Source organism: Podarcis gaigeae (assembly GCF_964106915.1).
Source record: "Podarcis gaigeae genome assembly, chromosome: 3".
Classification (NCBI taxonomy): Eukaryota; Metazoa; Chordata; class Lepidosauria; order Squamata; family Lacertidae; genus Podarcis; species Podarcis gaigeae.
This window is the reverse complement of record NC_139680.1, coordinates 117,280,111-117,293,427: the sequence shown is the minus strand read 5'-3', so window position 1 is coordinate 117,293,427 and position 13,317 is coordinate 117,280,111. Positions and strand designations below refer to the sequence as shown.

Here is a 13,317-nt window from a genome sequence, read left to right as displayed (position 1 = left end):
CAATTCGCAACCTGAGCAGAACGCAACCTGCGTTTGCGCATGTGTGGGTCACAATTTGCTGCTTCTGCGCATGCGTGTGATGGCATTTTGAGTGTCTGCGCATGCGCAAGTGGCGAAACCCGGAAGTAACCCTTTCCAGTACTTCCGGGTCACTGCGGGACGCAAGCTAAAAACACTCAACCTGAAGCAAACGCAACACGAGGTATGACTGTAGTGCCTTTTGCTAATGGAAGGCTATCATGGATCATCTGACTGGAGCAGATGGTTCTCCTTCTTGGTCAGGGTGACCCTAAAAGTTGGGAGGCTGGCCGATGGCAGATCTGCCTCAAGACTCTTCCTTACAGATGATTTCCACCAGACTCAGTGGGATCTATCCGCTCTCGCAAGAAACGTCTTTGGGACGGGGATGCCAAAAGATTTGCAAGAGGCTAATTACACTGTGTGCCTGTTTAATGAACCTCAGAGATAGCTTAATAAATACATGAGCATTAGCAGCGTTTAACGTTTCGCATTAATGATTAATAATCCCCTTCGCGAAGTCAGACATCGGAAGATCCAGGAAGCAAAGGAACATCCCGTGCAGGTTTGCAGAGATGTAAAATCCTTGTGGCCACAGGTGTGCTCATTTTGAACAAATACCGTATTTTTTGCTCTATAAGACTCACTTTTTCCCTCCTAAAAAGTAAGGGGAAATGCGTGTGCATCTTATAGAGTGAATGCAGGCTGCGCAAGAAAAAAATATATTCAGCTATCCCAGAAGCCAGAGCAGCAAGAGGGATTACTGCTTTCACTGTGCAGCGATCCCTCTTGCTGTTCTTCCTTCTGAGATTCAGATTTTTTTTTCTTGTTTTCCTCCTCCAAAATCTAAGTGCGTCTTGTGGTCTGGTGCATCTTATAGAGTGAAAAATATGGTAATCTATGCAGAGGTCAGTTCCTTTCTGGGGGGCAGTGGTGGGGAGAAAAGAAGTAGAGTATTTATTAGGTTTGGATTGCATGGGAAATAGGTGTTTAAAATCACTTGGGTAGCTCATGACATTATGTGAAAGATTCTCTTGCCTGTCGCTCTTCCAAGTCGCCAGTTTATTACAGCAATAGGACAGGGGTAGGGGGACCTGTTGCAAGCCAAGGGCCACAATCCCTCCTGGACAACTTTCCAGGGGCCACATGTTGATGGCAGGCAGGTCCAGTGGGTGGAGCAAGAATGAAATTCTTCTCTTTACACTGCAGGCTCCCCAACCCCTCTCTGTTTTGCATCTAAGCAAACAAGAGGCATTGTCACAGTTCAGGGTCAGATTCTGGCCAGGCAAAAGCACTCAAGAGGGTGCAAAGCAGGGTCACCTTCAAAGGTAACCCCACTTGGGGCGCATTGCAGTAGTCCAAGCGGGAGATAACTAGAGCATGCACCACTCTGGCGAGACAGTCTGTGGGCAGGTAGGGTCTCAGCCTGCGTACCAGATGGAGCTGATAAACAGCTGCCCTGGACACAGAATTGACCTGTGCCTCCATGGACAGCTGTGAGTCCAAAATGACTCCCAGGCTGAGCACCTCGTACTTCAGGGGCACAGTTACCCCATTCAGGACCAGGGAGTCGCCCACACCCGCCCATCCCCTGTCCCCCAAGAAAAGTACTTCTGTCTTGTCAGGATTCAATCTCAATCTGTTAGCTGCCATCCAACCGCCTCCAACCGCCTCCAGACAATCACATAAGACCTTCACTGCCTTCACTGGTTCTGATTTAAAAGAGAGGTAGCCAACAAAGGTCTGTATAGTTAAAGCTCTGGTTTTCCCGGTAGTGATGTATGGAAGTGAGAGCTGGACCATAAAGAAGGCTGATCGCCAAAGAATGGATGCTTTTGAATTCTGGTGCTGGAGGAGACTCTTGAGAGTCCCATGGACTGCAAGAAGATCAAACCTCTCCATTCTGAAGGAAATCAGCCCTGAGTGCTCACTGGAAGGACAGATCCTGAAGCTGAGGCTCCAAGACTTTGGCCACCTCATGAGAAGAGAAGACTCCCTGAAAAAGACCCTGATGTTGTGAAAGATTGAGGGCACAAGGAGAAGGGGATGACAGAGGACGAGGTGGTGGGACAGTGTTCTTGAAGCTACCAGCATGAGTTTGACCAAACTGAGGGAGGCGGTGGAAGACAGAAGTGCCTGGCGTGCTCTGGTCCAGGGGGTCACAAAGAGTCGGACACGACTAAACAACAACAACAACAGAGATGGGTATCATCCGTATATTGATGAACACCTAACCCAAACCCCCTGATGATCTTTCCTAGCAGCTGTATGTAGATGTTGAAAAGCACGGGGGAGAGGACGGAACCCTGAGGCACCCCACAAATGAGAGCCCAGGGGTCTGAACACTCCTCCCCCCACCACCACTTTCAGGACACGGCCCAGGAGGAAGGAGAGGATCAACCCCCTGCAATGCAGGAATCTCAACTAAAGCATACAGGACAAATGGCCACCTAAGCTCTCCTTTAAAAACCTCTGATGAAGGAGAGCCCACAGCCTCCCGAGGGAAACTGTTCCCCTTCCTGATGTTTAGTCGGAATCTCCTTTATTGTAACTTTAATCTACTGCTTTGGGTTCTATGGAGCAGGAGAAAACTAGCTCCATGCATCTTCTGTATGGTAGGCAACCTAAGGTCCGGGGGCCGGATGCGGCCCAATCGCTTTCTCAATCCGGCCCACGGACGGTCCAGGAATCAGTGTGTTTTTACATGAGTAGAATGTGTTCTTTTATTTAAAATGCATCTCTGGGTTATTTGTGGGGCTTAGGAATTTGTTCATATATTTTTTCCAAAATATAGTCCGGCCCCCCACAAGGTCTGAGGGACAGTGGACCGGCCACCTGCTGAAAAAGTTTGCTGACCCCTGTTCCATATGATAAGACCTTTAGATATCTGAAGGTGGCTCTTTCTCCTCCCAGTCTCCTCTTTTCCAGGCTAAACAGTTCCTTCAACTGTTCCTCATAAGGCAGTGGTTCTCAACCTGTGGGTCCCCAGATGTTGTTGTACTACAACTCCCATCATCCCTGAGCTCTGGCCTTGCTAGCTAGGGGTGGTGGGAGTTGTAGTTCAACAACATCTGGGGACCCACAGGTTGAGAAAGGCTGTCATAAGGCTTCGTTTCCAGACCCTTTATCATTCTGGTTGCTCTCTCTACACCTCCCAGCTTGTCAACATCCTTCTTAAATTGTGGTGCCCAGAGCTGGACACAGTATTCCAGGTGTGGCCTGACCAAGGCAGAATAGAGCAGGACTAGGGACGCAAGTGGTGCTTTGGGTTAAACCACAGAGCCTAGGACTTGCCGATCAGAAGGTTGGTGGTTCGAATCCCCATGACGGGCTGAGCTCCCGTTGCTCGGTCCCCAGCTCCTGCCCACCTAGCAGTTCGAAAGCACGTCAAAGTGCAAGTAGATAAATAGGTACCACTCTGGCGGGAAGGTAAACAGCGTTTCTGTGCACTGCTCTGGTTCGCCAGAAGCGGCTTAGTCATGCTGGCCACATGAGCCGGAAGCTGTACGCCAGCTCCCTCGGCCAATAAAGCGAGATGAGTGCTGCAACCCCAGAGTCGGACACGACTGGACCTAACGGTCAGAGGTCCATTTACCTTTACCTATGACTTCCCTTGCTCTGGACACTAGACTTCTCTTGAGGCAGCCTAGAATTGCCTCAATCCTACCTTACATTTGGTTGCTGTTGTAATCCTCACATCAGCCCTGTAAAATAGGTTCCCATCTTGCAGAGTGAGCAAGCAAGCGATGAAGCAACATTTCCGCTCCTGTTTGCTTTGACCATGATCTTTCTGCCTCCCCTCTTCTCCCCGATCTAAAGAAAAGTCCCTGGAATGAATGAGTAGCTCATAGGCATTGCGGTACAATAATTGTTTCTGACATGATGTCTGCTTCTTTTGATCCTGGAAACTCTTTAACATCTGCTGCCAAGGGAAATGCAACAAGTGTCACGGGCTCTTTAAAGGAAACACGCTGCAGGATTCTAACGGGGGGGGGGGAGAGGGAGAGAGAGGGGGGTGGGCTTTGGGTGGGCTCAGTAAGTACCTCGCCAAAAAGACAAGGGAGGGGATGAATGTATTTCCCCCCCAGCCCGTTTCCTTCTGCATCAGACTAGGAAGTATGTGTGTGTGTGTGTCTGGGAGAAGGAATGGCTGGAGCCAGGAGGTTGGCACCACCAAGCACATGTCAAAGCCCATCCCTACATTGGAGGTCCGCTGCTAACCCCCAGGGTCTCCTGTCCCTGCTGTCAACCTGCCCTAAGAGTGAACGAGCAACGGTGGGAGCAAACAGGCCACCTCTGCTCAACTCTCGGCAGATCAGACCCAGCAGAAGAGGGCAAATGAGTAGGCAGTCGGCACTTCTGAGCCATTATGTAACTTCATTATGTAAGAGTGGGGAAGGCTCAGTACCTGTGAGTGTGCTCAATTGCCTTGCCTCCCTCTCCCTCTCTCTCTCTCTCCCTTCATCTCATTTTGCCATTTCTTACCCTCTTAGAGAAGAGATGCGGGTGGCGCTGTGGGTTAAACCACAGAGCCTAGGACTTGCCGATCAGAAGGTCGGCGGTTCGAATCCCCACAACGGGGTGAGCTCCCATTGCTCGGTCACTGTTCCTGCCAACCTAGCAGCTCGAAAGCACGTCAAAGTGCAAGTAGATAAATAGGTACCACTCCGGAGGGAAGGTAAACGGCGTTTCCGTGCGCTGCTCTGGTTCGCCAGAAGTGGCTTAGTCATGCTGGCCACATGAGCCGGAAGCTGTACACCGGCTCCCTCGGCCAATAAAGCGAGATGAGCGCCGCAACCCCAGAGTTGGTCACAACTGGACCTAATGGTCAGGGGTCCCTTTACCTTTTTACCCTCTTAGAGTGCAAGCCAAATCTGGGAGATTTGGCAGGAACACGGCACCTAAACACAAACAAATTGCTCTCCCTTCCTAATTACTGTATTTTCCCGTCTATAAGACGCCCCCATGTATAAGGCTCCCCCTTCCCCAATTATGTCACACACCAGACACCTAATTCCCCTGCGTGCAAAGACAGGCTCTGTTGGATGATGGGGTTCAATGGTCAAGAAGGGGGTCTCTGCATGTGCCATAGAGGGAAGTGAGGGACAGATGGCATTTGTTGACCTGGGGAGGGAGCAGACAATACCAGGCTTGGTGGGCAGTGTTAGACAATAGCTGGTCACACAGACAGCCCTACCAAGAAGAAAGCTTGCTTTGCCACCAACTCACCTTGTGTTGAGGTCATACGTAAGCAGCAGGCGGTGTCATGGGCTTTGAAGACACTCGAACTCAGGATGCAAGGGAGAAACTAACTAAGAGGAAGGCACCCTTGGCAAACCTTCACTGTGATCAACTCTCACACAGGAACCAATGTCCCCACTGTGGAAGGACGTGTGGGTCCAGAAATGGCCTCCACAGTCACTTACAGACTCACTGTTAAAACCGTGTTCATGGAAGACAATCTTACTCGGCTACGAGGGATTGCCAAAGAGAGAGAGAAGAGAGCAATCCTACAGGAAGCCCAAACAGGGGACTTATTTCTGAGTAAGGCTGGACAGAACTGGACTGTATAAGTGATGGAAGAGAGGGGAGAGGAAGAAGAAGAGGAAAGATGCTATTTTAAGAACAAGCTGCACTCGTATGGAAATCATCTTCCGAGCAAAGCTATTTTCTGGCTTTCTGCCCCCCAAGCCAGCCAGGAGCTGCCGTGTTTTCTATTCTGGTCACACTGGATGCTTCTTACCAATCTATCCGTCTTAATCAGACAGTACCATTTCTCAGAGAACCAGCACAGCCTTGGAAGCAGGATCCATGGAGGAAAGGGGAAGGTGTGGGGTTGAGGACAGGGTCTTGGGGTCTTGGGGTCTTGCCAATCAGAAAAGGAGGACACACACACTAGATGCTGCTTTTAAGATCAGAAAGGGGTTCACACACAGACACACACACACACGTATACCTAGCATGAAATTATGAGTAAAAGTGTGGAAAGTGTACGGTTATCACAAAAATTGGGGGAACAGGGGTGCACTCCTAGAAGCAGCATGTTGGAAGTGCAACAGCAGGGCTCATTCTGTGCGCAGCTCAAGGGTTAATTCTCTTGACCTTAAAGCCAAGTAGCCAATGAAGGGATGGGTAGAGGTGCTGCCTAGCAACCAGGCACAGCAACATGACCCTCTCTGAGGTAAAACAGGCTCTGATTGGCTGCCTAATCCTGAGGGAGTTTCCCCCTGAATGTGTTGTTGAACATCTCCCCCTTTATGAACAAGGCTTGTATGATCAAGACCAAATCCGTCGGTTGAATTCTCCTCAAGTCGCACACCGTTTTTGTTCACGTGTCAGTTTCTTTCCTCCCTGGGCTCCATACGTGGTATTCATAGAACTGGAGAGTTAGAAGGGACCTTGAGGACCATCTAGTCCAACCCCCTGCAATGCAGGAATATGCAGTTGTCCCATACAGGGATCGAACCTGTGACCTCAGCGTTCTCACTGCCACACTCTAACCCACTGAGCTACCTCCATTCAATCCAAGTTACCTTTTCTAAAACAAAGTGCTGTCATGGCTGTGCAGACTACAGAAAGCATACAAGGCCCTAAACAGCTTCAGGGTCAAGTACCTAAAAGAGCAACCTCCCCCAATATGGACCCCCCTATACCCTACAATCAGCGGGGTGGGGTGGGGGGAGCTGTAGGTGGTGCTGCCCCCTGGTTGGCACTAACCCATGACAGGGCCCTTTCAGTGGTGGCTCCTTGGCTTAAATAAACAAATGGTGGGAAGTTACGGTATAAAGCATGTTCTGCAGACTCCAGTGGTTTCCCCAGACAAAAGCATATTGGTATTGGATGGATGGGAGTTGTAGTCCAAAACAGCCCCAGGTCCCCACGTTGGGAAAACCTGTTTTGTGGGACCAAGAAAGAGCCCACTTTTGAGAGTCCAGCCCAAACAGCCTTCTGTTGGGCTCCCCCTTTCTTCAGTGGTCCCCTTTCCATGGGCTTCCCAGAGATGAAGGACGGTTCGTGTCAGGAGCTGCCATTCCAATGTTCTCACGAAAGCTCCTGAGATAACCAGAGCTCCGGGGGTAATGTGTGAAATCAAAATGGCCTCCCCTGGGCAGCCATTTTAATTTCCCACAGTGCCCCTGGAGTGACATTGTACCTGGAGTGACATTACATACGCTTCAGGTTACAGACACTTCAGGTTACAGACTCCGCTAACCCAGAAATAGTACCTCGGGTTAAGAACTTTGCTTCAGGATGAGAACAGAAATCGTGCTCTGATGGCGCAGCGGCAGCAGGAGGCCCTATTAGCTAAAGTGGTGCTTCAGGTTAAGAACAGTTTCAGGTTCAGAACGGACCTCCGGAATGAATTAAGTACTTAACCTGACGTACCACTGTATTGAGGAGACAGCGGTTGAATTTTAAGCAGCAGTCTACAAAACTGACTGCTGGGCAGCAGACATGCCACCCAACATTTTCCCCACTGCAATGGGAACGCTCAGTTTTTTTATCTTGAGCATGCACGAAAGCAAAAGAAACCCATTCTTCGGTCTTGCAGGACTGAAAAACGAGTGGCTTTCGTTCCGCGGCTCTGGCATGAAATCAACAGGATTGTGCTAGAGCAGGGATGTCCAGCTGGTTGATCGCCAGTGGCGTAGCGTGGGTTGTCAGCACCCGGGGCAAGGCAAGTAATTTGCGCCCCCTAACCCGTGGATTTGCACCACCTAACCCATGGATTTGCGCCCCCTAACCCTAACCCCCAGATGTTGCGCCTGGTGCGGCCGGCCCCCCCCGCACCCCCCACGCTACGCCACTGTCGATCGCAATCTACTGGTTTTGGTAGATTGTAGTCAATCACTGGGTCTCTTTCCTTAGCGTAGGTAAAATAGAATCCTGCCCTGCCCCAGTGCTCCGCCCTCCATTGTTTCCTGATCTGCAGAATGGAAGATGGAGTTTACTCAGTGAGGCTGTTTGTTTCCCCCAGCGATCTGTTGGCGTTCCCCTTTCTGCCTGAACCCAAAAAAAACTGGGTCTTCCTACAAAAGCTCAACAGCTTTGACCCGAACCCCACAAAAACAGGGCTTTCTCTTCTAAAACAAGCTCAACAGCTTTGACCTGAAGCCTCCAAAAGGGGGTAGATCACTGCCAGTTTTTAATTCTGTGAATAGATCACAGTCTCTTGGGAGTTGGCCACCCCTGTGCTAGAGTGTCGGACCGGAAGATGCTCCTTTTTTTCGTCTGATGCTTTGTCGCGACCTTGCCAGAGCGCCATGCCACCTGCCTTCCCCTCGCTGCCATCCAACGCCGGTTGCCCCGGGACGAAGGCAGAGCCTGAGGCACCCCCAGAGAAAGTGGGGGTATACCTCTGAAAAAGGGTCACTTGACAGGAATGGCAACAGAGCAGGGACAGGGTCACAAATATTGGCTGGCCTCACAAATATTCTGGGGCATTGGCTATGGGCTGAGGGTGCTGGGTGTTGCCTCCAACTAGCCATAACTTGTCCAAAGGTGCTGATAGTCACTGTAGTCAGGTTGAATCCTGACAAGACTGAAGTACTGTTTTTTGGGGACAGGGGGCAGGTGGGTGTGGAGGACTCCCTGGTCTTCAATGGGGTAACTGTGCCCCTGAAGGACCAGGTGCGCAGCCTGGGAGTCATTTTGGACTCACAGCTGTCCATGGAGGCGCAGGTTAATTCTGTGTCCAGGACGGCTGTCTACCAGCTCCATCTGGTACGCAGGATGGGACCCTACCTTCCTGCAGACTGTCTTGCCAGAGTGGTGCATGCTCTAGTTATCTCTCGCTTGGACTACTGCAATGCGCTCTACGTGGGGCTACCTTTCAAGGTGAGCCGGAAACTGCAACTAATTCAGAATGCGGCAGCTAGACTGGTGACTGGGAGTGACCGCCGGGACCACATAACACCTGAGAGATCTGCATTGGCTCCCAGTACGTTTCCGAGCACAATTCAAAGTGTTGCTGCTGACCTTTAAAGCCCTAAACGGCCTTGGTTCTGTACACCTGAAGGAGCGACTCCACCCTCATCGTTCAGCCCGGACACTGAGATCCAGCTCCGAGGGCCTTCTGGCGGTTCCCTCATTGCGAGAAGTGAGGTTACAGGGAACCAGACAGAGGGCCTTCTTGGTAGTGGCGCCCGCCCTGTGGAACGCCCTCCCTTCAGATGTCAAAGAGATAAACAACTACCTGACATTCAGAAGACATCTGAAGGCAGCCCTATTCAGGGAATTTTTTAATGTGTGACATCTTAGTGTATTTTTGGTCTCTGTGGAAGCTGCCCAGAGTGGCTGGGGAAACCCAGCCAGATGGGCGGTGTACAAATAATAAATTATTATTATTATTATTATTAGACCGCGCTAAGCTAGATCACCAACTCAGTTCAATGCAGTTTCCTGTGTTCCTATGCCCATACCATTTTTTCTGTCTCCGATAGATTTTGAGCCTCCGCAGGGAGGGATTTTGTCACTTCTGTGTGGCGCCAAAGAGGCGTTCGGTAGTAGTATTAGTGTCAGGGTAAAGAAGTGAGTCCCTTGAGGACACGGGACAGTTTCTAGTGCAAACCCCCAGCGGAGAATCCTTGCTGAGTTTGCCAAGCTGACAGCAGAGGAGCCCGGAATGCTCAGACGAACATGGAAGGAAACTTCTCCTGTTTTGGGGGGGAAAGTCTGCTTGATATTTTGGCTCCGGCAAAAGACAGCGAAGGAACCCAGTTCCTCAGAAGCGGGTTAGCCTTCCCTGGATTTGACAAGAGCTGAACTGAACATGGGTGAGGAGGGCAGAACGAAGCAACTGCCACTATCAGCTCTGCCCCTCCGTATCTATCAGGCCTTGCCCCAGGGGCAGCTGGCTCAGCCTGATGCATCTTCTGTCCCGAGAACAGACTCGTAAGACGAGTCCTGCAGCAGGGACAGGACAGAGGCCGGTTAAAGTCCAGCACCACAAAATTCAGCGCCATCTTATAGTAAACCATCAAGATGACCAACACCAAGGGGAAGAGGAGGGGGACACGTTACATATTTTCAAGACCCTTTCGCAAACATGGTGGTGTCCCTCTTGCTACCTACATGCGCAACTATAAGAAGGGTGATATTGTTGACATAAAGGGCATGGGCACAATTCAGAAAGGCATGCCCCACAAATGTTACCATGGCAAGACAGGAAGGGTATAACAACATTACCCAGCATGCTGTGGGCATTATTGTGAACAAGAAAGTGAAGGGCAAGATTCTGGCCAAGAGAATTAATGTGCGAATTGAGCATATTAAGCACTCAAAGAGCAGAGACAGCTTCTTGCAGCGTGTGAAAGCAAATGAAAGAAAGAAAAAAGAAGGAAAGGAAAAGGGAATTTGGTTTGAACTAAAACGCCAGCTTGCTCCTCCAAGAAACTTTGTGAGAAACAATGGCAAGGAGCCAGAGCTGCTGGATCCAATTCCATATGAGTTTATGGCATAGTGTATGTGAACAACAAAAAAAAAAAACCCATGTTGAGGACCTAATTTTTAAAAAAAAAAATTCAGAGGTGTGTGGATTTCAAAGAAGAGCTGAGTTATGGTTCAGAATCTGCAGATTTGGCAAGTTCACACCAACATATGAGTAGATTTCCCTCTTGTCCACAGTTGCAGGGCTAGATATCAAGATGATTCTCAGTCTGAAAGTTGTTACGACTGTTAAGTTTCTCTGCAAACTCAGGTTTCTAGTGTAGCGGTACCAGTAATTTGGAATGATGTTCCTATTTTAAGCAAACAAGCACCTAAAATTCTGTTGTTTCATCACCTGCTTAAATACCTGTTTTGTTTCAGCATTTGTCATTTGTCCTGAATTTCAGGATCTTATAAGTTTACGGCATACCTCCCAACATTTCTCCGATGAAAAAAGGGACATCCTATTCCATTCGTTCCAACATTTCTCTGATGAAGAGAAGGACATCCTATTCCATATCCTCCAACATTTCTCTGATGAAAATAGGGACATCATACCCTCCAACATTTCTCTGATGAAAATAAGGATGTCCTACTCCATACTCTCCAACATTTCTCTCATGAAAATAGGGGCATCCTAAGGAAAAGGCATGCCAGTGGTGCTGTGGGTTAAACCACAGAGCCTCGGACTTGCCGATCAGAATGTCAGCGGTTCGAATCCCTGTGACGGGGTGAGCTCCTGTTGCTCGGTCCCTGCTCCTGCCAACCTAGCAGTTCGAAAGCATGTTAAAGTGCAAGTAGATAAATAGGTACCGCTCTGGCAGGAAGGTAAACGCCGTTTCCGTGTGCTGCTCTGGTTCGCCAGAAGTGGCTTAGTCATGCTGGCCACATGACCCGGAAGCTGTACGCCGGCTCCCTCAGCCAATAAAGCGAGATGAGCGCCGCAACCCCAGAGTCAGTCACGACTGGACCTAATGGTCAGGGGTTCCCTTTACCTTTAAGGAAAAGTGGGGCATTCAGGGATCAAATCAGAAACCGTGACAGCTTCTATAAATCCAAGACCGACCTTGGAAAACAGGGACACTGTTATGGTGTACACCACAGTGACTTAAAGAGAAGTAGTTTATGTCTACATATCGGCTGCAGTCCCAACCGTGTCTTTTCAGATGTAAGCCCCATGGAGTTCAATTGGGTTCACGCACAGGAAAGTGGGGTTAGGCTCACAACTGCTCTCGAAAAACCAGCCCATCAACAGACTATGCAAGATTGCAGGTGCTTCCAGGCCGGACGTCGATACAGATGCATTGTGGGAGTGTGAAGGCGGCTTTCTCTGTCGACAGTTTCCAAGCCCGTGACACCCCCCAACTGCCGCATTCCAGTTCGGTGCTGCTGTTTCTCCCCCCCCCCCACCTCAAGTCTGCTTGAAAATGATAGGTGCCAAAAAGGATTGCAGAAAGGGGAAAATGAGTGAGTTGTGTGTTTGCAAGCTATTGCGAACATGACAGGCGTAATGGCAGCTCTGTCCTTCTGCCGCAACAGGATGCACTTTGGGACTTGGCACACATTCCAGGCCTCGCGTGCCCTCCTCCCTGAGTCTCGGAGGTCCTCGAGATGTTCACTGGGGCGGACCAGGCCTGCTGGAGTGCATTGTGGGTCATGCGGCCGGCAGCTGAGAAGGCGCACAAGCGTGGAGACAGAGATGGAGGGAAGGGAGGGGAATTGTGAGGGATCAGAGCTGCATCGTAGACATGCTCCAAGAAAATGTTGGCTGAGAGCAGATGTTCTACCACAGCAGCAAAGCTCTTAATCAAAGCCTTCCTTCTTCCTCACACCCTCGTCCTCCCATCGCGGCTCTGGAAATCCAAAAGGAATTCTAACAGATCGGACAGCAGAACAAAAAAAAGGTTAAGGCAATTCTAGACTGCATCAAACAAAGTCTAGTGTCAAGATCAAGGGAAGTCATAGCACCACTCTATTCTGCTTTGGTTAGCCCCCACCTGGAGTCCTGTGTCCGGTTCTGGGCACCACAATTTAAGAAGGATATTGAGAAGCTGGAAGGTGTGCAGAGGAGGGTGACTAGGATGATCAAGGGTCTGGAAATGAAGCCTTATGAGGAATGGTTGAGGGAGCTGGGCATGTTTAGCCTGAAGAGGAGAAGACCAAGAGATGAGAGGATAGTCATCTTCAAATATCTGAAAGTCTCACTTTCTGCTGTTCCAGAGGACCCAGGCCAATGGATACAAATTGCAAGAAAGGAGATTCCAACTAAAAATTAGGATGAGCTTTCTGATGGCAACAGCTGTTTGACAGTGGAACCAACTCCTTCAGAAGGTGGTGGATTCTTGTTCCTTGGAAGAAGAAGAAGAGTTTGGATTTGATATCCTGCTTTATCACTACCTGAAGGAGTCTCAAAGTGGCTAACATTCTCCTTTCCCTTCCTCCCCCACAACAAACACTCTTGTTAGGTGAGTGGGGCTGAGAGACTTCAGAGAAGTGTGACTGGCCCAAGGTCACCCAGCAGCTGCATACTTAATTACAACTTATAATGCTGAATTACAACTTATTACCAAACTTAAAACCACAGAGAGACCTGGTCTGAATAGTGACATTGGATTCTTATCTCATTATACACGATAAAGCTATTTTTGGCCATCTCACCCCTTGCTTTTTCCTGTAAGACCAATTGCAGTCGTTAACAGTCGTCAACTGGCTTACCACACCTATCAGCCAATCACCCATCTCCCACCACCCTTCTGAGTAATACCCCTCCCCACCCTCTCACTATATATAAAGGTCTGGTGAATTCTGTTTCAGTGTATCTTAAGAGGTGTGCATGCACACGAAAGCTCAAACCAAGAACAAACTTAGTTG

The 13,317-nt window shown here is 49.6% G+C and overlaps 1 protein-coding gene and 1 pseudogene across 2 annotated transcripts in view; one reads left to right on the top strand and one right to left on the bottom strand.

Moving 5' to 3' along the window:
• XKR6 (XK related 6) overlaps positions 1-13,317 on the bottom strand; it is a gene marked incomplete at its 5' end in the record, with an annotated part of 161,663 nt that overhangs the window by 51,482 nt on the left and 96,864 nt on the right. The gene's annotated exons all lie outside the window — the stretch shown is intronic.
• LOC310842031 (large ribosomal subunit protein eL21 pseudogene) lies at positions 9,959-10,493 on the top strand (annotated as a pseudogene). Its single transcript has one exon. The product of its transcript is annotated as a large ribosomal subunit protein eL21 pseudogene (transcript).